Genomic DNA, 24,123 nt, shown 5'->3' with positions numbered 1-24,123 from the left:
TCTCTTCAAATAGGCTGAGGCATCAAACATCTCCAGTTGAGGACCCTCTAGTCTACACTGATTCCGGCCAGTCACATCACCCATTTTCTTTTTCTTTGTTTTGTGTTTTTCACCTTCATAGCCTATTTAGATCATATAATTATAATTTCTAATATAAAATAATTTCTATGTAAAACATGGTATTTATAGCTATGGCTACTCACTATGCCTACCACTTCAGTGCTGGAAAATTACTCTAATGTTATACTTAAGTAAAAGTAGCAATACTGCTGCTATGTAGAAACCAGGTAGAAACACTTACAAGTCTGCTATTCTCTCTCTCCCTCTCTCTCATTCCCTACCTCTCTCTCATTCCCTCTCTCTCTCTCTCTTGCAAGCGCGCGAGCGCACACACACACACACACACACACACACACACACACACACACACACACACACACACACACACACACACGCACACGCACACACACACGCCGGTCCGCCTCCTTCTCTTTTACATTCACAATCACGTAGAGTACCACTAACTGGCTAGAGGCTCCGGTCTTTTCTGAATTGCTGCCTTGAAATAATGTACTTTCTGACACATAGTGAAGTTGCGAGCCGAGGCGCTCTGGAATGTGAGCGATGCAGCGCTCAACGTTGTCCCCTACCGTTGTGTCAAAGAGTAGTTAACTACACACGTTGGTTTGTTAGCATCAAGTGCTAGTGCAGCAGTGGAGTTGGATGTCAGAGCGCCCGTTTTTCGAGAATTGATCGTTGTAGCCAGGCGCACCACAGTAATTATTTGTAGTAGCACTGGTGCTCCCAAATATATTTTTTGGTCGCAAAGGTTAAAATTCAGGCGCATTTGCGACCAGAATGGTCGCTATTTCGAGCCCTGAATACATACAAATACATTCCCCAAAAAAGCTAAACATTTCATGAATTAAAAACAAAATTCAAAGATCTTTTCATTAATTTCATGAAGAAATAAAATAAAATGTAGAAGACAAATGTTTGTTTGACTGCGGAACACGCTAAACCCGTCTTTTTTCCCATTGTCTTTCCCTGTGGAACACGCTAAACCCGCCTTTTGTTTAATTTGCCCTTTTTTGTTAACTTTTAAGACATACTGGGTTTCAGTCGGAAATCCGTGACACGTCACACGTGACCGAAAAACCCCCCACTGGCGCTGGATTCCTAAGGCTCAATGCACTGCCTACGGTGCGTGTCGGCCGCTTCCTGCTTGATCTGTTCCATTTATGTTTCACATCGCCGCGGTGGTGGAATCCCTGATTCAAACAAACGATGGGACTATTTTCAGGTGGATTTTCATGTAATGGAGTTTCAATTGTGACGCCGTGATTCTTCAAAGGTTAGTGTAAACACCGGCAGGGAACGGGAGTTAGATATTTATTCATGTTGTGAGCTTGTAGATAGTCTATTTTCACTAGTAGATATTTTCACTAGTAGCCGGGGAAGAGAAATTTCTCTTTTTCGTCACAAGCTAACACGTTTGAAAACCACTGTTCTACCAGCCCTATATGCTGTACTTCTTCACTAGCAGCATGCTGGTCTGAAGGAACAGAAGGTAGCTGAGAGAAAGGATGAGGTCGGTTGATGGGATGGATGAGCTTTGAGATTTAAAAGTAGTACTGCAGTCACTGATTCAAAGCCTCCACATTGGACTAAAGGTGAAGATTCGGCTAGAATAAGACTAAAGAGTCTAAACGCCCCACTATGCAGATAAGGTGTTAAAATAGCACAAAAAAGGCAGATCTATACAATCTCACAATGAATGCAACCTGTTTGAGCTTGTCGATTCTGCTATATTCAATATCTCTTGAAGTATGGCTGGTGCTTAGTCCTCTATAGGGAGCATAAACATGCACAGCACATTTCATGGCAGTCCAGTCAATATCCTGTTTGGAAATAAAGGCATCCATAGCCTATTCTGGAAAATCTCTCCTGAAAACCTATTTTCGTAGACTTGATTTTGTGTAATGTTGTTGATTTCTACTACTACTGTATATGGTGACAATGTTACAGGTAAAAGAAGAGATACAGTAGTGCAGATACAGGACAGGGGGCAACACATTTAGTTCAACAGGCGTACCGCATGACAGACTGTTGAAAACAAGCTGGGAGCTCTGCGTCCTTCTCCGTTTATACCACAGAGTCCATCCATGCCCTTATTGATTGTTTCTAACCTCTAGATCTGTTACTCTTACTATATGCGGTGGCCAGAGTGACCCTTCCCTTGGTAGTTCATGTCTCGCTTCACTAGCCACCTTATTGGCCTTCTGCAAAACGTCAAAAGCAGCAAACATCAGCAGTTTGACGTGACAAAACGCAGTCTCACACACATCTCTGCCTGTGCCTCGGACCTTGTCTCTGTCGCTGCTCACAAATGAGCCACGCAGACACCGGGACCAATCCTGCATGGTGTGCGATGCAGATTAAAGAGGTTTACAGTGAAATGTGTTTTCACAAAACCAATTCACGTCCTTAAGCAACATTAATGTTTAATAAATCTGGTCTTATGCAATGATCAGTCACTTACAACGTGCAGGCTTAGTGTTGCTTTTGCGTGCACACATAATGTGTCAAGTAAATCTATTATTTTCCCTCTCTGCATATTTTGTGTGTGTGTGTGTGTGTGTGTGTGTGTGTGTGTGTGTGTGTGTGTGTCTCACATGTTGGGAGAGACGGTGTGGTGATATTCATAAAAGTGTGCGTGCGGTGTGCGTGTGTGCGCATGTGTGCTAATCTTTCTGACTATCTAAGCACAGATGAATTGATTAACCTAGAAAAATACAGAAAATAGACGTTAAGCACACAACGAGTATAAAATGGGACTTTAAGTGGTCACAGAGAGGGAGAGGGGAGTCGGGGGACGGAAGAAAATAAATAATTACTAGAGATTGAAGATTTAATCGACAGGAAGGGGAAAGACACAGAGGGAGAGAGAGAGAGACATGACAGTAGAGAGATGAAAAGCAAGGAGAGAAACAAATTGTGTGTGTGTGTGTGTGTGTGTGTGTGTGTGTGTGTGTGTGTGTGTGTGTGTGTGTGTGTGAGAAAGAGGGAGAGAGGGGGATGGTGACAAATTTTATGGCTAAGCAGAATTGAGAGAGAGAGAGAATGTGAGAGAAAGAGAGGAGGGGAATGGAAGAAGAGAAACGAGGGGGGTTGGTTTTGTTGTGGCACAAATGCAAGGTATCTTGTATTGTGGTACCTTGCATTGTGGTATATGCTATGCCATGTGTTGTGGTACCACCACCATATTGGAGGCTTCGTGAGCGATGCCGGGATGCTGCGATCTCCACGGAGAGCAGGGCAGCCTACCTCGAACATACTGCCAGATAACCATGACAACGGCCCGTCAACACCATGGGAGCACATATGTACTGTACATACTGTACATGTGCTCACAGACTCTCTCTCTCTCACATAAAACTGTAGTCACCCAAGCATGCACACACGCTTCTTGAACACAGACACACACACACAGTCTGTATATCTTCAAGCATGACATACTCAAAGCTAAAATCTGTCCCATTCCAGGATTTACAATCCGATGCAATCAAGATTTTCCCTGAGGTTCTGACCCCTAAAAACAGCCCCATATGTACGCACGCATGCACGCATGCACACACGCACACGCGCACACACACACACACACACACACACACACACACACACACACACACACACACACACACACACACACACACACACACACACACACACACAAATAAATAATATTTAGGTCATCATAATAATCCCTACAGCTTGTTCACTCTATTCACCTCCAGGGATGGCTGACTTAAAGCAGAGAGATCCTCTACTATACCGCATGAATTATGATTGCTTCAGGATTACTGTATGTTAGGGATGGGACGGTACATGTCATGCTTAGAGTGGCCAGATATTATGGCAACAGTCAAGAATATGCTTAAAATGCCACTTTTGTTAACCACTTCAACCTGAACAGAATCAGGAGAGATTTGGTGTACAGTGGAAAAAGAGTGTATACCAAGTTCTCTTTACAGGTCCATTTTACTATAGACCCATAAAGTATAGGCCCATTATTTATTCTTTCAGACCAAAAACATATACAAATAAACAATATTTTGTTATCGTTGGATACGATTTTGTCCACAACTCCATGCTGTAGGCCAATTGATGTGGTATACTATAAGATATACTGTATGGTAGATAACAGGTAAACGATCAACAGTTCTTCTACATCTAATTGTGTGTAATGCAGATGTTACGGGTCCATTTGGTTTCATTTTACGCTCTCAAGAGTTAAAAATCTATAAGGTTCCATTTTGGTTACCCACTCTCCATCAAGGACCCTCAAGGACCACTGGTTGAAAACCACTGCCACAGAGGGTTTAAATGGTACCAGATATGCAGCTCAGCAAGAGCTAGTTGATCCCAGTGACGGAGGACAATCTCATGATTAATTTTAATCTCTGCGGTACAATTATTGTGATCGTCGCAACCCTAACCTTTTCCCCTTTCCCTGTCGAGACATTATTCGCCCGGCATTGTGGCAGATTGAGGCATTCCTACATGTATTGTTTGTCTTGAAAATTAGCTTATTTAATGTGCATGACTGTCGCTTTCTCACTTAGGTGGTACAGTATTGTTGTGTGTATGAGGTCCACAAGGGAAATAAGCCCTGGATTTTATTGTGCTATTTGCTCGTTGCATTTTAACTGCATCTTGATTCTTCTTAAATAAACTGAAACTGAATAAAAGTAAAGCTGTCCCCGGAGAAGGAGAGGAAATATATATCTTTTCTAAACAATATCCATAATGGTCATTTTTAATCTCAAGAAGAGTCTTCACTGAATGATAAATGATTGAACTGAGAGGACGTGGAGGGTAGTCTAAAAATCACAGGATTTCGGAGGAAATGTTTGGCGTGCGTCACCGTTGTATGATGGAGCATAAGTCAAGCATTAGGGGCCGCGTGGAACATTTTGGGCCACTGAATTCACTGACGGATACTACTTGGCAGATATAGGAAATGCACATACTGTACACGCAGCCACATATGGAGCTGTGCACGCACACACACACACACACACACACACACACACACACACACACACACACACACACGCAGATGTCTGCTTATGGATGCCGACTGTAGGCATCTGTATGCAGACTCCATATCAGATCCAATGGCAGCAGTTACAACAGAGAGTAGCACTTAACCTAATGGACACTCTGCTATGACCTGCACCAATGTAAATATACCTGGCCCTGTACTCTGTGTGTGTGTGTGTGTGTGTGTGTGTGTGTGTGTGTGTGTGTGTGTGTGTGTGTGTGTGTGTGTGTGTGCGCAGTGTGCACGTGCACGTGTACGTGTGTCTCACATGTTGGGGGAGACGGATCACTCCTTGGGGTGGTGATGTTCATAAAAGTTTTATGTAGACACATTCTTAGAATAGAATCTAGAAGGCGCTGAAGCTTTTCCCAACCTGTGGGTTGGGGTCCACTGGTGGGCTGTGAGAAATATTGGAAGTGGGCCTCAGAATATATATTTTTCTCACACTGTGATGCCGATGAATAGGAACTTAAAGTATACCACGTTAGTTCCATTGCCGGAACACAATCGAATGATTGATCATAAAAGTAAACATGCTCCGAGAGTTTCAATTGGGCCCTGCATCCATGGCAGAAAAACATTTCACACGTAAATGGGGAGAGAGATGGGGAGTGACACGCAGAAAAGGTCGTTGGGATCGGGATTCAAGACACACAGGGGCCCAGGCCGGCACAAAATAGTTTTGAGATGAGGGTCCGCAGCCAAATGGCATGAAGAAAGTTGGAGAACTGGTCTGAAGCACCTTCAATATAACCCTGCGTATAAATAAACGGATGGCTCCTTCTCCCATGTTATCCATCCATTGTCTTCCATGGAGAGAGAAAGCATTTTCATGTGAAGGATGTTAGCCGTCAGACCTCTGCTCTCACCTTGTCTGCTGTCTCTCTGCTGGGACATTCTGCCTCTGCCAAATGGAGATGCATGCATTTTTTAAACGCCCTCTGTGCTCTCTTTCTTTCTTTCTTTCTTTATTCAATGTTGATCTGTTGATCTGACCCATGCCAAAGCGCCAGCGCTCGCCCAGCTGTCTGCCATCAACAAGGCGTCAACAACACACGGAAATAACAACGAACAAACGAACAAATGTAAATTATTTTGTATCTTATAGGGAAAGAATATTTCACTTTAATTATACAATGAACCAGCAAACAAGCAGTATTTTAGAAAAACAAAATTGTGACACCTCCTGCAGCATTTGCTGATACCGATGTCATGGAAAGAAGTTAAAGAATGGCCTATATTGACTAAAACAAGTCAGGTTATACTCTCTTTGTCTCCCACTTTATTCTCCATCTCTTTTTTCTCTCTCTCAGCATGTGGTCCAAGTATCGTTGCTAGCCAACTCATGCTGGCCTCCATTGCTCAAGTGATCGACCCCACTTGACACACACACACACACACACACACACACACACACACACACACACACTCTTTCCCTAATAATACATCCAGGGCTCGACTGTTATTTCAGTTTTGAGATTTACGTGGAGTGCATGAGGTGTTTATTTAATTTAATATTAAACGGCGCAGCCAACAGAGATCGTGACGTGCACAGGGATCCAACTTCTCCGGGGGGAAAACAAACCAGACTGGAATATGAACGTCGATCTGCTCACTGCTCTTTGTCATAAATTACCAGGTATGCATGTGGTTTGCTGCTCTCTAGAAGTCAGCAGCAGTGTTAGATATGATATAACATATAAGAGGGTAGGGGGGGGGCTCTGAAACCAGTGGGAGGGGAGCTCAGACTGCTCCCAGTACTCTTTGTGTCATTGTCTCTGTAACGTTGCATCGGTCAGTGCACGGCAGCTTAACTGCTTTGCTTCATTGAGTTAATTGATGGCAAAACGTCTTTGTTTGTCTGCTACTGAGGCTTATAGCAGGGGATTTAGCAGTCTTTAGAGACCCATAGCAGCTGACCGTCTGAAGTTTACATACTCACTGTATCGCCTGTGTGTGTGTGTGTGTGTGTGTGTGTGTGTGTGTGTGTGTGTGTGTGTGTGTGTGTGTGTGTGTGTCTCCGTCTCTCTCTGTCTCTTTCTCTCCTCTGTCCATTCTCTGACATAAATTCAACATGATGTGCCTAATCCAGGCAATCCCCCGTTCAATTTGGTGGGTGGGTTAATGGATGGACTGGTGGGTGGGTGGGTGGGTAGATGGGTGGAAGGAAGACAGGAGTTGGGTGGAGATCATAAATTAGCTTTTCTCAAATCATGCCTTACTTGGCTCACCAAGGTGATTTGAATGAAGATATGTCAATATCACATTTGATGAGGATGATGATGATATTCATTATGAGTTGGATCGTCTCCTGTGTAAGCATAATGATGTAGAAGTTGTCTATTGTGGGCACTAACTGACGAACGCATCACGTCACCGTTTTTGTCCGTAAAAAGTTTTAAAAAGTTAAATCATTCCATGTTGCTTTTTTCATGTTAACTAACTGCACCATAAAACTGCACCATAAACCGGTAGGAAATGACACTACTCTTATATTATACCTCCACTGTACTGACTGAGATTGCACATTGTTCACCTTTGCTAAGATGAACAATGTCTAACTAATTGGTATATTTTACAGATTTGTACAGGCTTTCTTTGCTTTAGTCTTATAGGTTTAAATATCTGTTTCTCCAAAAATGTTAACTATAGAGATTATTTTCTATCTCTATATATACCTCCAAAGTTTAGAGCATTGCTGACAACAAAGGAATTAGGAACTGAATTCAACTGAACTGATTCAGACCCGGTTGAAAGAGAACAGATTATGCTTGCTTGCTTAGAGGCTGAGAATCACAACTTTCACTACTTACATTTGTTTTCGAAGTTGTGAAAATAGCCGATCTACAAGCTCACAACGTGGTGTGAAGCGTCGCGTTGTGAGCTTGTAGATCTGCTATTTTCACTAGTTTGGGTCCTGGGAAAACATCTAATTTCTCTTTTGGGTCACAGGCTAAGAAGTTTGGGAACCACTGAAATTATTTAATCGCTTTACACAATCATCTAAGAGCGGTGGCTGTAAAAGAGTCCTCGTCTATCCATCTCTCTCTCTCTCTCTCTCTCTGTCCCCGCAGGCTCTCAGACAGAATTAAACCATAAATACAGACTGGGTTTTTATGACACGGGGAGACTTGTGGCTGTCCCCGTCGACCTCCGTTGGCTTGTCAGCCATGTTGCAGCCTTTATTAGCGGTTTACAGTGGAACAGCGGCAAGGCCCCCGAGGCAAGGCTAGGCAAACACTTCCAGTAGACACAGCAAATAGGTTTAAGCACGGTTTGCTGCCTGTGCCGCCTGCCTGCCTGCCAGGGAGAGCTGCAGTGGCTACAGTGTCATTACGAGTCATGGGGATTGGGGACGTGGTTACAACCAGCGTGGTTAGGAGTCATACTGTAGTATTTCGCTGCAGTGCATAGTCATGTGTGCCACACACACACACACACACTTTAGCAGACGCTCTTAATCCAGAGCGATTTACATTAAGCAAGAACAAAAAAGTATGGCAAATTGGCAATACATCACATACATAAAAGTAGTTATCATGAAACATGCGTAAGCTAAGAACGTAACAGTGGAATATCTATATAATGAAACTATACATATAAACACACACACACACTTCCAGACCCTGCAGACCGCTGAGACCAACCATGCACTCGAGATCACGCTAATCGGCTGGCCTGACAACCGGAGTGAAAGATTCACTTGGCCTAGAAAATATGTCTGTGGAGGAGAGATGTACTGTTGTGAATGAAAGACTCTCTGGCTGTGTTTCATTACAGCATACACTGCAGCGCTGCCTGCATATCAATGCAGTGTGCACGGAGCCATGCAGGCCTGACTGTCAACAACGCTTACTGTCGGGTCTTGTGCACTTGTGGGACTGTGTGTGTGTGTGTGTGTGTGTGTGTGTGTGTGTGTGTGTGTGTGTGTGTGTGTGTGTGTGCAAGGTGGCAGTGAGAGGGATTCTGATATGTATATTTTTGATACATATTTACCAATTATGAATATTAATAACCCAACACAATAATGTCCGCAGCATCACTGCTTTTAGAATGGAAGTAATTAGAGTGGGATACTCTAAAACCATTTCGGCATACAAAGCCATAAACTGTTGAGATAACCTTTGAATTATAATCACATAAATCTAGCCAGGACTCCGGAGGAGACCCCTTGTGAGGAGAGAATTGTAAGAATGTAATAGAGTAAAAATACTCAAGTCAAAAGGTACCTAGTCTACCGGCATGTAAACTTTACCAAGTAAATATTGAACTTTATCTTTAATTTTATAATGTTAACCTTATAAGACTGTAATCCTATATTAATAAACCTGTTAAGGATAAATACTTTAGAGGAAAAAACTACAATACTTAAAGTATCACCTTACGGCAGGAAAAAGACAAGAAACCTTGACACGACCAGCATGCATACTTTTTCAAAGGATTATAATGACCATAATATTTTCGGGGGAGCAGAATAGACGTCCAAATACCAGCATCGAAAAAATTCTCCCACGGACAAAATGTCTGTGCACAATTTATATACAATATGAAATCAAAACAATCTCTGACATAGGTATATTTTGTAGTTCAGAGGTTAACAAAAAGTGAATAATGGCTATCGCTGGGAGTTTTACTATGGGAGACGTGGCATATTACACTTCTGGTAATTCCAGGAAGTGTGACTGATGGGAAATGTAGTCCTTTAAGTAAATGTAGTTTCATAACTGGATTCAGGGAGGACTAGTTAACGTTAGTTGGAGACAGGTGTCTGCCTCGGCACCGCACCAAGGTCAAATAATAATAATGTTTTCCACAGAGAGGCAGATAATCGGGAAACAAAACAATTCCTATCTACACGCTGGCTGGGGGAGAAGTGAGATGTAAACTCAGTGGGACAGCGTGACATGAACAATATAAGTCATAGGGCACAAAAAACATGTAACACTCCATATATCCACTTACTCATATTCTTTAATACCCTGCAGTCCTTTCTGCAGGGTAAACTGCAAATCATTCCCCATAATATACACAGTACACACCCGTAAGAGGCCATTTGGAACCCCCTCAAGGAAACATGAGGGTCCCTGGACCCCACTTTGGGACCCACTGTTGAACAGTAGCAGAGTGTTTCCAGTGAGCCAACTATCAGAACCCTGACTGTTTGACCAGAATGGAATAACACAACCTTAATTATAGTATCATTGATTGGTTACACTTACATAAGTAAGGAAGAGGCCCGATTTCTTTCCAATATGGCTACTCTGTATATAGCTTAGTATTGGCACTAGACTGGGACTGTTTTGACAGTGTGTGTTGGCAGAGCGGCTGCCCATAATTCCGACATCCAACTCCGACTGCAGTGTATGTTCCGACATTCGACTCTGACTGCAGTGTGAAGCACAGGATGCTAACACATACAGAAAGAGAAACACTGCAACATTACAACAGTAGTCTGCAAAAAACAGATCTGGGTCAGAAGCAAATCCTGCTCTCTGGGGAAAGCGTTGGTCTGTAAAAACTAACTCTAACACATTCTGGTTCAAACATGTCCTGCCTCCTACTCAGACTCTATCCGTGCACCCAGTGCTGAGCTTGATTTATACTGCCTTGTGAGTGGGTGTGGAAATTAGGGCCCGGTCCGAATAATTAGCATAGATTTTACGCCCGACTAAAACATTGGGTCGGACTGGGTCGGGTTTGGGCAGAATTTGAGAACTCTGATTAACCACTTTTATACTATACTGTTTTATACTTCGTTGCACAACAGTGTCGTGAAATAGCCGATCTTCAGGGTGCAGGCATATGTTCCTACATACCAAGAGTCCGACAGTCCTCCAGTCATGTCGGGAGCAACGGGTGATTTGCGGTGATGTCGGACTTTTGGTATGTCGGATGAACGTCTGCATCCCGATCTTCATATGTGTTGTGAGCTTGTAGAACGGCTATTTTCACTACTTTCGAAAATTTCGCGAAATGTTCCTAACCTTTTCGCCTATAACATACCCAAAATAGGTATAAATTATTAACTGATTATCTATGTTATATCTATCTATAAATGTACCAAGTCTCTGTATGTCTGTTTGTGTGTAATCCACGTAACTCGAGAACCATTCGCCCCACCGACTTCAAATTCGACACACGCGTTCCACACCACCACGGTGGGGAGGGGGGGGGGGGCAGTGGCTGGTGTCAAGTCGGTCGGACCCACAGTTGTCCAGAACCGCCCCAAAAAGGCCTCTGCCTGGGCTCTGGACAGGGCCCTGCCCCCTGCCCAGGGTCCATATATGGAGCTGGCCTCTTCTGACATCATTCTGACGTCTGCATATACTCCATATTTGGGCATGCCTGACAAAGACCACCCACCAGACAGACAGACAGCATGCCTCCAGCACTCCACTGCCTAACTGCTGTTTTTGTACCATTAATGCGTAAGCATGATTAAAAATAAACTCTCCCTCGTAACCTAATTCAATCAGAGCCAGTTACTCTTGGACGCAACCTCTTTACGTTGGGCAGATCAGCTTCCCTCGTGAGTCCTCCTGACAGGATGTCTGCACCGTTTCTCTCTGTATCCAGTCTCTTCTTTCAGTCATAGGTTATAAAGGCTTGCTCTCTCTCTCTCTCTCTCGCCCCCCATCAACCTCTCTTCTCTGCCAAACCTCAGATATGCAAGACTTTTATGTAACCAGCAGCCAGCAATAAGCAGGCTGACAAGTTTGTATTTTTTGCTGGTCGGAATTGAAGTAGCATTTCCACAGACAAACAAAGGATTATGAAAACACGCACACATGCACGTTTGAGCACACTTGCAGCTTGTGTGAGTCACATCGCGACGTGAGCTTTAGATCTGATATTTTTGTGATTTTCTCTGACCTGGCAGCGGTGGCGTTGGCTCAGGGGTAGAGTGGCTGGATGGAAACCGCAAGGTTGCCGGTTCGAACCCGGGCTCTCCCAGAGTTAAGGTCTCCACACACTTGGCGCAAATTCATATTTTTAGCTGCGTTTCTCCATTGGTTTTCCGAAAAACGCAGCCGGTGTGCAACCACCTTTAGTGTCGAAGTGTGCTTGAGCAAGACTCTGAACCCCTAATTGCTCCTGATGTGCTGGTTGGTGCCTTGCATGGTTTAAATTTAAACCAAAAAGTCAAAACGAAATAATAATTAAAAACTAAATGTAGGAAACAAAAAGTGAAAGGGGTATTTAATTTGCGACCCACACATGGGTCCTAACCAGTGTTGGGCAATATTACTCAAGAGAGTAATATGTTACTTATTATTTTACTCCTTAAAAAAGTAATAATATATTACTTGGAATCAAGAGTAATATAAAATTTTACATATTATATTACATATTACTTTTGCCCCCCCCACCCGCAAAAAAGGGATCCTACAACAACACAATCTGTTTTAGTCAGTTTCTTTTAGAACCAACAAATCCTGAGTAATATGTAATATGTGCTATATTTTTTATTTTTTATTATTAGTATTATTATTATTATTTAGTATTATGGTATATTACGGTTTTGCCAGAGTAATACGTTACTCATTACTGGGTAAAGTAATATTACAGTAATATATTACTAGTAACTTGTTACTGCCCAACACTGGTCCAAACCACTGTGTGCGGCAATGGTGACACTTTACTTCTATATAAATTAGTGTGAACCCTGCGTTTAGTCCAGGCTCAGGTTCACTGCTAATCTAATGGAGTCTTTCCCAGAGACTGACAGCAGCCATAAATGTTTAAGCTGTCAGCGGTTTCTCTCCCCATTCTGTGCATCTTCAATGTTTTCACGCAGTGTGTGTGTTCACACGCACACACACAAAGTAGAGCCTGACCGCTATTTAATATATCACATTGTGAGCTCGTAGTTTGGGGCAAAGCATCTGTATCTTTTTAGGTTTTTGTGTTGGCTATTCAAAAAATAGCAGATACCGGTATTATCTATTTTTGTGTGTGAGAACTATTGATTTAGAAGGCATTTGTAGAATCGGCCTCAGGTCTTAATGGGTAATTGGGGACATCTCAAAATAGGGATCGTATCGGACTCAATATATACAACAGGGGACAGAGTCACTCACACGTGCCCAATCTGCCCATACAAGTGCCGGCATTGTGCTGTTATACGGCCCGAGCGTTTGCAAGCAAACTACTCTGCATCATGAGATCTCAGCTTTTTTAGAGAGACAGAGAGCATTTTGTTGGAGGAGTTTAGGGGAGCAGTTTGTGGTGACGATTGTTCTGCCAGCTATCTCTCTGGTTTTGGCTGTTCTCTCCAAGCAGCTGGCTCGGAGGCACACAGAGAGCTTTTGTCATCCGCTCTCGCTCCACTTTCGTTGCTGCCGAGCTTGCCGCCCGCAAAAACAAAATGCTACTTCAAAGTCAACAGCAAATTGGGCCTGTCGGTGGTTAAGACGCTCGCCTCTGGAAACACACGTATTCCTGGCTGACCTGGGGATCCATCCAAGCCCAACAGAGACTTCCAAGTCTCTGTCACATGTTTCTCTTTAGATTTGTAAATGAGCGGTCTCAATACCTGTAGAGAGAGACACATTCAAAAACCACAAAAAACCACATGAACCCTAGCATCCCTATTTTGGGTCAAACAGTCGGTGAAAACTGCAGATTTCCAAGCTAACAATGTGACGTTGGTAGAGGAGAGGACTAAGCATCCCTGGGATCCCAGTCAATGAAGTATGTAGGGTTTAAGTAAATTACTGTGTAATATCCACCACAAAACAATAATAATTAAATTGTTTAAATGATTTATCATTACACCTTAAGTTTGGGGAGACATACAGTCCGTGATCTGAGTGGAAACTAGGGATGGAGCTCGTTACTTTTTATTGATAACGAGCACCTTATCGATCATGCTTATCGAGCCGGGTTCTTATTGAGACCACTATCGAGCATTTTCTATTATTCTGTGGAAAGACTGGAGATGACAATAAATTCTGAACAAAACCAGTATCTTTTACTAGGGCCTTCAAATACAGTACTTTTCTAACAGACGGATCAAAGGCAATTGAGCTTTGGAAAATATTGAAGAAACTGTTATCTGGTTAAGTGTAGCATCACTTTACTGGACAGTAGCCTGTCGATCTGCTACAAAACCCACACTGATTAAGACAAACATACAAACAAGGACCACCTGTCAGGAACACTCACAAAAACAAGCCCAAAGTTGCTTATTGTCTCTGTAGGGTGGAAACCTTGTATATCCAAAACTGTTACAGTTCAGGATTCAAATTAAAAAAAAACGTCACTCACACGCACGCACACTAAAGCACCGTGCCCGTTTGCGCAATTCTCGTCTTTGCATTGACTTTGTATGTAATCGCGCTGCTCTAACCATCCAAGTCTGAACGCACCTTAACAGAATAACTCACTTACAGTACAATTACTGTATACATGACATCAAACCATGTCCACATGTAGAGTGTGAAGAGAGAACATGCATGCATTTCATATATCGTCTGTCTGTCTGTTACTTTTCAGGATTCAAGTTCAACTACAGGCAACGTTTTGAGCCTGCAGATCTGCAATTTCTTTATGCTTTTGTGTGATGCTGTAGTAGCCTCATGTAGCCATACTAATATCACTGTATTAGTCTGGGTCCCCTCTGTGTTTAGATGTTTTCCAAGGGGCGGTTGTAAAAAGATTCAAATGGAATCGGTTAGACCTACAGCTACACACACATAGTGGACCCTGGTTGGTTCTCCACTACTGCTGGTCCGCGAAATACGCCCACAATTGAGCGACACCAGACTCAATCTGCCTGGGGCTGGCTACGTGAGGCTAACGCTGTAGTCAAGTGTGATCAAGGCAAAAACCAGAAAAAGTTACAATATGGAGATATGAGGTTTATGCTCGACAGCGGCGCACGCACACACACACACACACACACACACACACACACACACACACACACACACACACACACACACACACACACACACACACACACACACACACACACACACACACACACACACACACACACACACACACACACACACACACACACACAGCTCTGTTCTGGAGGTGTCCTTGAGGAGCCAACAGACTGAAAAAACGGCTCAAAGTTACTTGCTTACTCGACAGTATAGACTTCACTGCAGGACTGTTGGCAGGAATCCTGGACGGACCCCATAAACTTTGTAAATACACCAGTAAGACGCCTGGGGGCAAGAAGCGACCTCACCCTAAAGGGCGAGGTCGCGTACACGCATCCGCCTCTTTGACGGCTGGTGCTTTGGCATGGGGGGTCAGATCAATATGGAATGAATTCTGTACTGGCCATATACGGTGCATGTTTTGAGTGTACAGGGCTTGATGAGGCCAGATGAACATTATGGAAGCTTAGAGATTTTCATTTTCATCATTTTTGACAGTAGCTGATCTGCTGAGCTTGGAGTACATCAATTGCTTTCGATTAGCCGACGTTTAAAATTGTGCTCGAGTTTAATGCATGTTCTGCGGTAATAATGAGAAAAGTGCTACCTGCATTCTCCACTCACTTATTAACCAGGCAGTATTTTTAGTGCAGACAAAAGGATTGTCAGAGCAAATTTTCCACCCAGTTTCCCACGTTATCTATAGATAAGAAGAGAAGAATGATAATGATTTCCATCCTCGTATAAATTGTCTTAAGGGAAAACGAACTACATGTTCATTAGTTCTGCAACAGAGAGAGTGAGAGTGAGAGAATTATATTTGTATGGCTTTGTAATTGCTATTCTTTTAAAATTATTATTAAGTGTTTATGTACCGGTATGTAAGATAAAGAGAGAAATAGGGAGGAGAGGAGGGCAGAGGAGAAGAGAAGGAGAGAAGATAATTTTAGCAGTGTGTGAGTCAACCATTAACCTTCAGGTGACCCGGGCCATTGTGACGTGTGTGTGTGTGTGTGTGTGTGTGTGTGTGTGTGTGTGTGTGTGTGTGTGTGTGTGTGTGTGTGTGTGTGTGTGTGAGAGAGAGAGAGAGAGAGAGACTGAGAGAGCGTGCATGCATGCGTTCTTGCACACGTGTGTGTGAAACAGATCAACTAAAACAATTACGCAAATGTATTTGTTAATAGATATTCGTGAACACTGTCAAACCAGCATACATTCTGCAGTGGTATATGAATTATTCCGTTTTATGAAGATGGTTATATATTCATCTTTTAACAGACCAGTTGACCAGTTAACATAGGAATGAAAGGAACGAAGAAAAACATTATTAGTTCGTGCTTGTTAATATATTTTTAATTGATTAAATATTTATAAAACTCACAGACTTAACCACTTTCATGCTGGTGTCCCTATTTCGTGCATATCATTATAGGCGAAAATATATGAAAATGTAAATAAAGAAATAGCCACCAGTCTACAAGTTCATGTTGAAACATTTTGGGACACCGGACACCAAGGTGAAATTGATTGTGTGCAAAACCTGACAGCACACCTTTCAATTACAAATCTGTGAATTATTTTGTGGAGCCCCTGGCTATGCGTTGTGGACCATGGGTGTAGGCTAGCTACCGTCAAACGGTGATTATACAACAAGTTGTTTCGAGGAAGCAATCTGATTGGTTGAAACAGCCAGCTGTGCTTCAAACGAGCATGACGGAACGCCTAATCAAAAGATATAAATCACCTGCTCTGTTCTCCCAGAGTGCAGCCGACTGGGTTACTACTGTAGACTAGTGATTTTCTTGGGACATTTGTCGTTAAAAAAGTTGTTTTAGCAAATATCTTAGTTTTAATGAAATTGAATCAAAGTGGTTTTTCTTTAAGGGTAACAGTATAATCTTGTGTAATATTGCTTAATTCTCTGTGGGCCGGGGCCCACTGGTGGGCAGTGACTCCCGTGAGGATATTGCAAGTGGCCAAAACACAAAACTTTGAATGATAATATAAGAAATGTCTTTCTTCTATAAAACCCTGAAAAATGAAAAATAAATAGGAAATAAACAAGCTCTGAAAATGCACACAACACACCCATCTGACCACTTAACACGGCAGCGGAAGTGGTCAGAGGGTGGACCCATGATTTTAAAGTGGGCCTATAGGCCTGTCACAATTATTACATAATCGCCTAATAGCAATTATTTGATATAATCGCAATTACTTTTGCAAATACGTCAATCGTGTCCATGTCGAAAAATGTCCATGCATTAAATAAAATAGCAGAAATAGAAGATCTACAAGCTTACAACACGTCACTTGGTGACATGTTGTAAGGTGTAGATCTACTAGAATTTCGCCCCCCTTCGGGGGGCTCAATCCTAGTGTCGTTGCAGCGCAATATGGGAAGAAGGAAATTGCGGGAATTGACTCCAATTCATGTTTCAGCTGTGGTTTTAAACTCAGTAGTGTGCCCTGCACACAGCGCACACTCGCAATTGCAGCTGGAGGGCGACGCGACACACACACACACACACACACACACACACACACACACACAGCGATGTGTGGATAAATCACTGAGATTTGGGAAATGTGTTCAGAAGTACAACGATTAAGCACGCACAGGCAAATGTCAGAAGCATCTGTTTCGGTTTCCAAACAGGAAGTTGTAAATGTGCTTATTAGACGGAGGCAGCGTGATGCTGGCATCTATTGTGATGCCAGCATCACCACATTTCACATAGAAATATAAGCACCCATTTACTCGCTTAGCGGAGACTGTGGGGTGGTAGAGGACATCTCCCCGGACGCGTGGGTATGTCCAGATAGTTGCCTCGCGGAGGCCTCTTTGTCCAGTGTCCATTCTGGGTCTGGAAACGGCACTTTTTTGAGTGTTGACCCCAATAGAAGGTCTGCTGCTCTGAATTTTACACCTCTCCCGCTTAGCGGAGACTGTGGGGTGGTAGAGGACATCTCCCCGGACGCGTGGGTATGTCCAGATAGTTGCCTCGCGGAGCCGTCTTTTGTCCAGTGTCCAGTCTGGGTCCGGAAACGGTAATTTCTTTTGCATTGACCCCAGTAGAAGCTCTGCTGCTCTGAATTTTACACCTCTCTCGCTTAGCGGAGACTGTGGGGTGGTAGAGGACATCTCCCCGGACGCGTGGGTATGTCCAGATAGTTGCCTCGCGGAGGCCTCTTTGTCCAGTGTCCATTCTGGGTCTGGAAACGGCACTTTTTTGAGTGTTGACCCCAATAGAAGGTCTGCTGCTCTGAATTTTACACCTCTCCCGCTTAGTGGAGACTGTGGGGTGGTAGAGGACATCTCCCCGGACGCGTGGGTATGTCCAGATAGTTGCCTCGCGGAGGCCTCTTTGTCCAGTGTCCATTCTGGGTCCGGAAACGGTACATTTTTTTGCATTGACCCCAGTAGAAGCTCTGCTGCTGTGAATTTTACACCTCTCCCGCTTAGCGGAGACTGTGGGGTGGTAGAGGACATCTTCCCAAACGCGTGGGTATGTCCAGATAGTTGCCTGGCGGAGCCGTCTTTTGTCCAGTGTCCACTTTATAAAGTCCATGCACTCCAGTGAATAGCATTTATCCATTTAGATAACTTTTGTATGTTATTTAATTACTTATTTTTACACAGAAACATAATGTGTGTCTTTACAATAACTGTAATGTAATAATAATACTAATAATGTAATGTAAAAATTATTTAATTAACGAATTAAATAACCTTATTTTATTCTGAAAGCAACCGGATGTCTTAAATCTGCTAGCTCTCAGACCGGAAGTTCTAAATTTGCTCATGAGACGGAGCCTTAGACGGAGCCAACTCGCAGGCAGTGCGAGAGGCTGGTTACAGGAATCTATAGGTCACCCGTTTTGGTGTGACACACACGGCTTCCACATTTAGCTTGATACTGGGTGAAAGTGTCCTTCCAAAAATTATTATTTCGCTCGAAATTCTTATTCACAATGACATCGAGTTGAGGTGTTTGTGTTTTAGGGTAATTGTTGCATAAGCGCTATTTCGCACTATTTCTCCCTCCCCTCCCCTGTGTCTGAAGCAGCTAGCATGGAAGCTATATGGATTATGGAAGCTTTCCCTCCGATTGCACCCAACCATGCCGTTATCCACGCGTCCATCCGATTGCTTTTAATGTAAATGTCCCATCCACTGAGCAAAAGCGATATAAGCGCCTTATTCATTCATTCGATTCATTTGGGTGTGGGGCTGTGCAGTGCTGTGGGCAGCCTTTCTGACGGAGGCTCGGAGCTGCTGCTGCTGACGCTGTTCGAGTCGCATGGAGCAGTATAGAGTAGGCGTGGCGCAGCATTAGAAGGGCGCAGCAAATGCACGACATTGAGGGGTAGAAACCATCCCGGTCGCGTGGTTCATCTAACGCGTGTGTCACTGTGAAGGACTGGCCCCATTAAGTGAACGTAGTTGGCGTGTGTGTGTGTGTGTGTGTGTGTGTGTGTGTGCAGGCGTGTGTAGTCGGCGGTGGGCTGGCAGGCGAAAATAGCAAAAGCTATACGTGAAACGTAAATATTTCGGCACAATCCAAGTAGTGACAATGAACAATGTTGATTTAACTAAGGGATTCGCTGAGTGTTTTCTTTTGTAAATACAGGGATTTAGAAGGGATAAGCACTAATTTCTACCCTTCCTTCTTTCTGTTATCCTGCGAGGGCCCTAAAAAGCAAGATGGCTGATTGTGAGACTGAAGAGTAGTGTGGGGGCGGGCCTGGTGGGCCTATGAGAACACAGAGCAGTGTTGCCAGGTTTGCGAATTGTAAGCGAGTTGCAGTGTGTGCAAGTAGCCTGGTTAAAAGGCCTTGTTTCTGCCCCTGTTGGGGCAACAGAACATGTAGACCAGTTTCTGTCCACCGCTTTTGGCCACGTGACCAACTTGACAAATGTTAAAATAGATTATTTCTGCTATTTGGAAAGAAAAAATGATAAAAAGTATGAGTGATTTTTTTGTATATTCAAGTTAATCGCCATGTCTGCCCCGTGCGATTTCTGCTTACGAAGCCTAAAAGGCAAACAGAAATACAATGTGTAACGTTCCAATGTTCAATGCAAAAGACACAATTAAATCGTTAATCGCAATTATTTGTGTGACAAATTCAACTTTAAATGTGTAATCGTGACAGCCCTGTGGGCCCTATTCCAGATAGGGTTGAGAACCACTGCAGTGAAAGAATGCATACGTAGGCCAGACAACAGCCCCAGGTGGGGGTAAACTGAACTGATCCACACATGTACAGTCCATCCATAAATCATTCACTATAGCTGCTGTCTGGGAGCAGGCCAGGTGCTTGTGGTGTTAGAGTCTATCGGTGATTGATCAAATAGAACCGATCTGCTTACTGTACTGCTGACACGTTACCTGGCTGCACCTTCTTCTGGCTGTCGCTTCTTTAGCTTTGTTAGCACACATTCTGGACACTTCTCAGGACATACAGTACAACCACGGTTATATAGTTTTGCATTTTTAATTTTTTTTTTTTTTTTTATAGCCGTTTTTTCATTTGAATCCTGAAAAGTAACAGTTTTGGTTTGTTTCGATGAATTGAGCACATGAGGACACCAATGGAAACAAGCCCAATGTTTTTATTGTTTCATCCCTATCATACTTAATAGCAGAGCTTGTATTGCACTGTACTTCCTGTGCTTGTCCTTGCAAATTGCTTTCAGTATTCATTCAATCAATCAATTGGACATTTGCCGTTTCCAGGACGATTTGGCTCCTAGTGGTGCAGTCTGGAAGTTATTTTGTTCATCCAACCACCCCCACTCAACAACTAATGTTATAGCCAATTACCATGCAGTTTTACTGTGTTTTATTACAGTCAAGGACAACTACTGTACCTAACCATATCTATTTGGCAAATGTTAGTTGGCTGCATAATATACAAGACTGCAATAGAGATTAAAAAACATATTTCAGGGGCGGCAGCTGCTGCTGGCCTAGCGGTCCAGGCGCATGCCACATATAGGCTCTGGCCTGACAGCATGGCGTGTGTTCTAGTCCCATCCATGACAACCTTTGCTGCATGTCTCTCCCCGTCTCTCCCTTCCTCTTTCCAGTCTGTCTTCACTGTAACTATCAATAAAGGCACAAAAGCCAAAAACAAATCTTAAAAAAGATATATATATATTTTAAAAAGTAAATCGGTTTGGTTCTCTCAGCTATGTTGCCGTGCATCAGTGTTGACATTGACAAAACTTTGCCCCGAGTGTCCTGGTTGTATAAAGTTGGACATTCCATCTTAACAGCATGTCCGAAGCGCGGCATATAAATCACAAGCACCATTTATGAATTTGGATGCCGTTTCTGTAAGTAGAGCCAAGAGAGCTATGAAATGCTACAAATAGTGCAGTGTCCTTAAAGGGATTTCTACTTTATTGGCTAGAACGGTGGCTCTCAAAGTGGGGTGCTTGAGGGCTAGAACAGGTGTCAACCCACCAGGACTGCTGTTTGCATCTGTTGTCAACACTGTAGACTGCTCTGTGACAGACGGACAAACAGACAGACAGAGTCTAGTATGTATATGTACTGTCTGCAACCCAGGCTGGATGAGGACACACCCTGGAAGAATGGCATTTAGAGAGAGAGGGGGGGGGTGGTGCATGTGTGCCGTGTGTGTATGCGCCCACGTGCCATCAAGGTGGGTTCAGAAGCCCTTGATTTATTCATTTCCTGCAGAGCTATTGTTAATCTTTCAGCAGTGGAATTGAGTGGTACAATGGTACAGTATATATTTACATACTGTACTGTATGTGTTGTGCTTGTGTGTGTGCACTCCATATCCGTCAGTCACTCACTGCCTCAGCTCCTATACAGCACCACCAGATCTCCCTCCCTCTCTATCTAATATCACTCTCTCTCTCTCTCTCTCTCTCTCTCTCTCTCTCTCTCTCTCTCTCTCTCACTCCCTCCCTCCCTCCCTCCCTCCCTCTCTGTCCCCCTCTCCCTCTCTATCTCTCTCTCCCCCTCTCTGCTCTGGTTCTATAACTCCAGTCTTGTTTCATTTATTCATGCTCGTGGGTCTTTCTTGGCACGCCATCTCCGAGTCCTACCAGTTGCCTGGAAGACCTTTTTAAAAATTAACAAAGTCGAGTTAAGCAAAAATAAATGAACCACATGGTTGCTTGTAAAGCTGCCGCCGTGTTCACATCAAACTAATGCACCATGCGGTGCCTGTGTACCGTATAAAACCAGGGAACGCGTTGCGCGCTTAACGTGTAAACGTGTTACAGGGGAAAAGTGTTGAGCTTGTGTTTTGTTTCATTTTGCTTTTACAGTGTGTAACTGCCTGCTTAGGATGCACTTATTTATACCCAAGGCACTTTAACATAGACTGGTTGCTAGCGTCTAAGAAATAATAAAGTGGAATATACATCAAGATGATTTTTGTTGTTGTCCTGTTGCTATACTGCCTGAAACTCTGAATGCATTATGAAGTAGGTTGGGAGTGGCTTATTGTCGGTATCAGCCGGTAATGCGCTAGACCCCTGGGAGATGGATTGCTGAGGTGGTGCGCCACACCTACCATCAGCTCCCAATACTTCCTGCACGACTTGCCACACCCAAGCTGTGCTACTCATACGCTGAGCTGAGTTGGTGAACCCACGAACATGTGGTCCAAAGGCAAGAGCTCTACTGACTGAGCTATCCGGATTTATGGACAAACAGCAGACCCCTGATTTTTTATTTATCTTGGCGAGTATGAGGGTCTATTTATACACTCAGACTAAACTTGTAGTACATTTCTAGACTGTACATTGTTGTCTGTCTTGTATTGTGTGTATGTGTTTCTCTCTCTTGGTTATCTTTATTATCAGTTGTTCAAGTGCTGCTACCATCTCTCCCAATGGTAAATGGTGCATTTATTGTCTAAGGCACAACATTGCATTCACACATTCATACACCGATGGCGGAGGAAACCATGCAAGGCACCAACCTGCTCATCGGGAGCAATTAGGGGTTCAGTGTCTTTCTCAAGGACACTCCGGTACTAACTCTGGAGGAACCTTCCGTTTCCCAAGCGGCCACTCTACCTCCTAAAATACTGCTGCCCCAATCTCTCTCTCTCTCTCACACCCACTCTCTCTCGCTCTCTCTCTCTCCTCGCTCAATTTGTCCCCCCTCCCTCTACCTCCCTGACGCAGCTCTTTCAGCAGAGACCTTGAGGGGCTGATCCACAAATTGTAGCTTGGCGACGAGGATGCACTAGACACAGATGGAAGCTCTTCTTGTAATTCCAGCCAAAACACCCATTCCCCCCTTTCTTAACAAGTGGGCTCCAGGAGCTTTCTCTCTTTAAGACACCTAATTTATACCAGTCAGTGTCGCTTGCCAAAAATAACCAATCTTCAAGCTATAACAACGCGTCGCATCGCGACATAGTTGAAGCCTCTCTCTCTGTGCCAAAGTGCGTACGTTTCCCTGTATGCCTGCTCGTTGCCAACTGAATACAAGTGACTGAAGGACAATTTCCATATACGGGTCCTGGCAGCCATATAGTGGGGTTTGGCCCAGTGTTACTTAGTCTCTTCCATTTCCACTTACATGTTAACCCTAGTCACGATTACAGGTTTGCAAAACAAAATCAATTCACTCAAATACCGCCATTTTTAATGCCACGATTTTAATGTCAGAAAGACTGACTAATTTATCTGGCTGCATTTAAGTGTATGATTCAACTTTGAAAATGTTCTAGTATAAAAAAAGCAAAGTACCTAACTTGGGTGGGAAACAAGAGCAGACTAAATACAGAGCCAACATACAGCATCATAAGATGGTGCTGCACAGTGACAATTATTTTAAAACCTTTGAAATGTTTTCTCAAATTCTCACCAATTTGGTGCCAAAATGTAAACGCCAGGATGAAAATGGTTAAAGCACAAACAGCCTCGCTTTCATAAATGGCCGACAGTTTCCCACCTTAGGTGGTGACTCATTGCTCACTTTGAGAAGTGAAAGGTTCCCAATTCGATTCTCGGCTCAGACACTGAACTGAACTGCTATCGATGAGGGTGGTATTGTACTTAATTGCCTCTGCCATTGGTGTGTGTGTGTGTGTGTGTGTGTGTGTGTGTGTGTGTGT

General features: G+C 43.5%; 1 protein-coding gene across 3 annotated transcripts in view; it reads left to right on the top strand.

Annotated features, from left to right (window-relative positions):
- The window catches only part of evlb (Enah/Vasp-like b), a 65,599-nt gene that overhangs the window by 18,236 nt on the left and 23,240 nt on the right, over nucleotides 1-24,123 (top strand). Inside the window, exon 1 of one of the 3 annotated variants that reach the window (XM_080791095.1) lies at nucleotides 1,225-1,354. The exons of the other annotated variants lie outside the window; for them this stretch is intronic. The gene's annotated coding sequence lies outside the window, so the exon portion shown is untranslated. Of the gene's footprint in view, nucleotides 1-1,224; nucleotides 1,355-24,123 lie in introns of those variants that run through there. 3 annotated transcript variants of the gene reach the window in all.

The sequence above is a fragment of the Protomyctophum bolini genome (assembly GCF_963924005.1).
Source record: "Protomyctophum bolini genome assembly, chromosome: 19".
NCBI classification, from domain to species: Eukaryota; Metazoa; Chordata; class Actinopteri; order Myctophiformes; family Myctophidae; genus Protomyctophum; species Protomyctophum bolini.
This window is presented reverse-complemented; position numbering and strand designations above follow the sequence as displayed.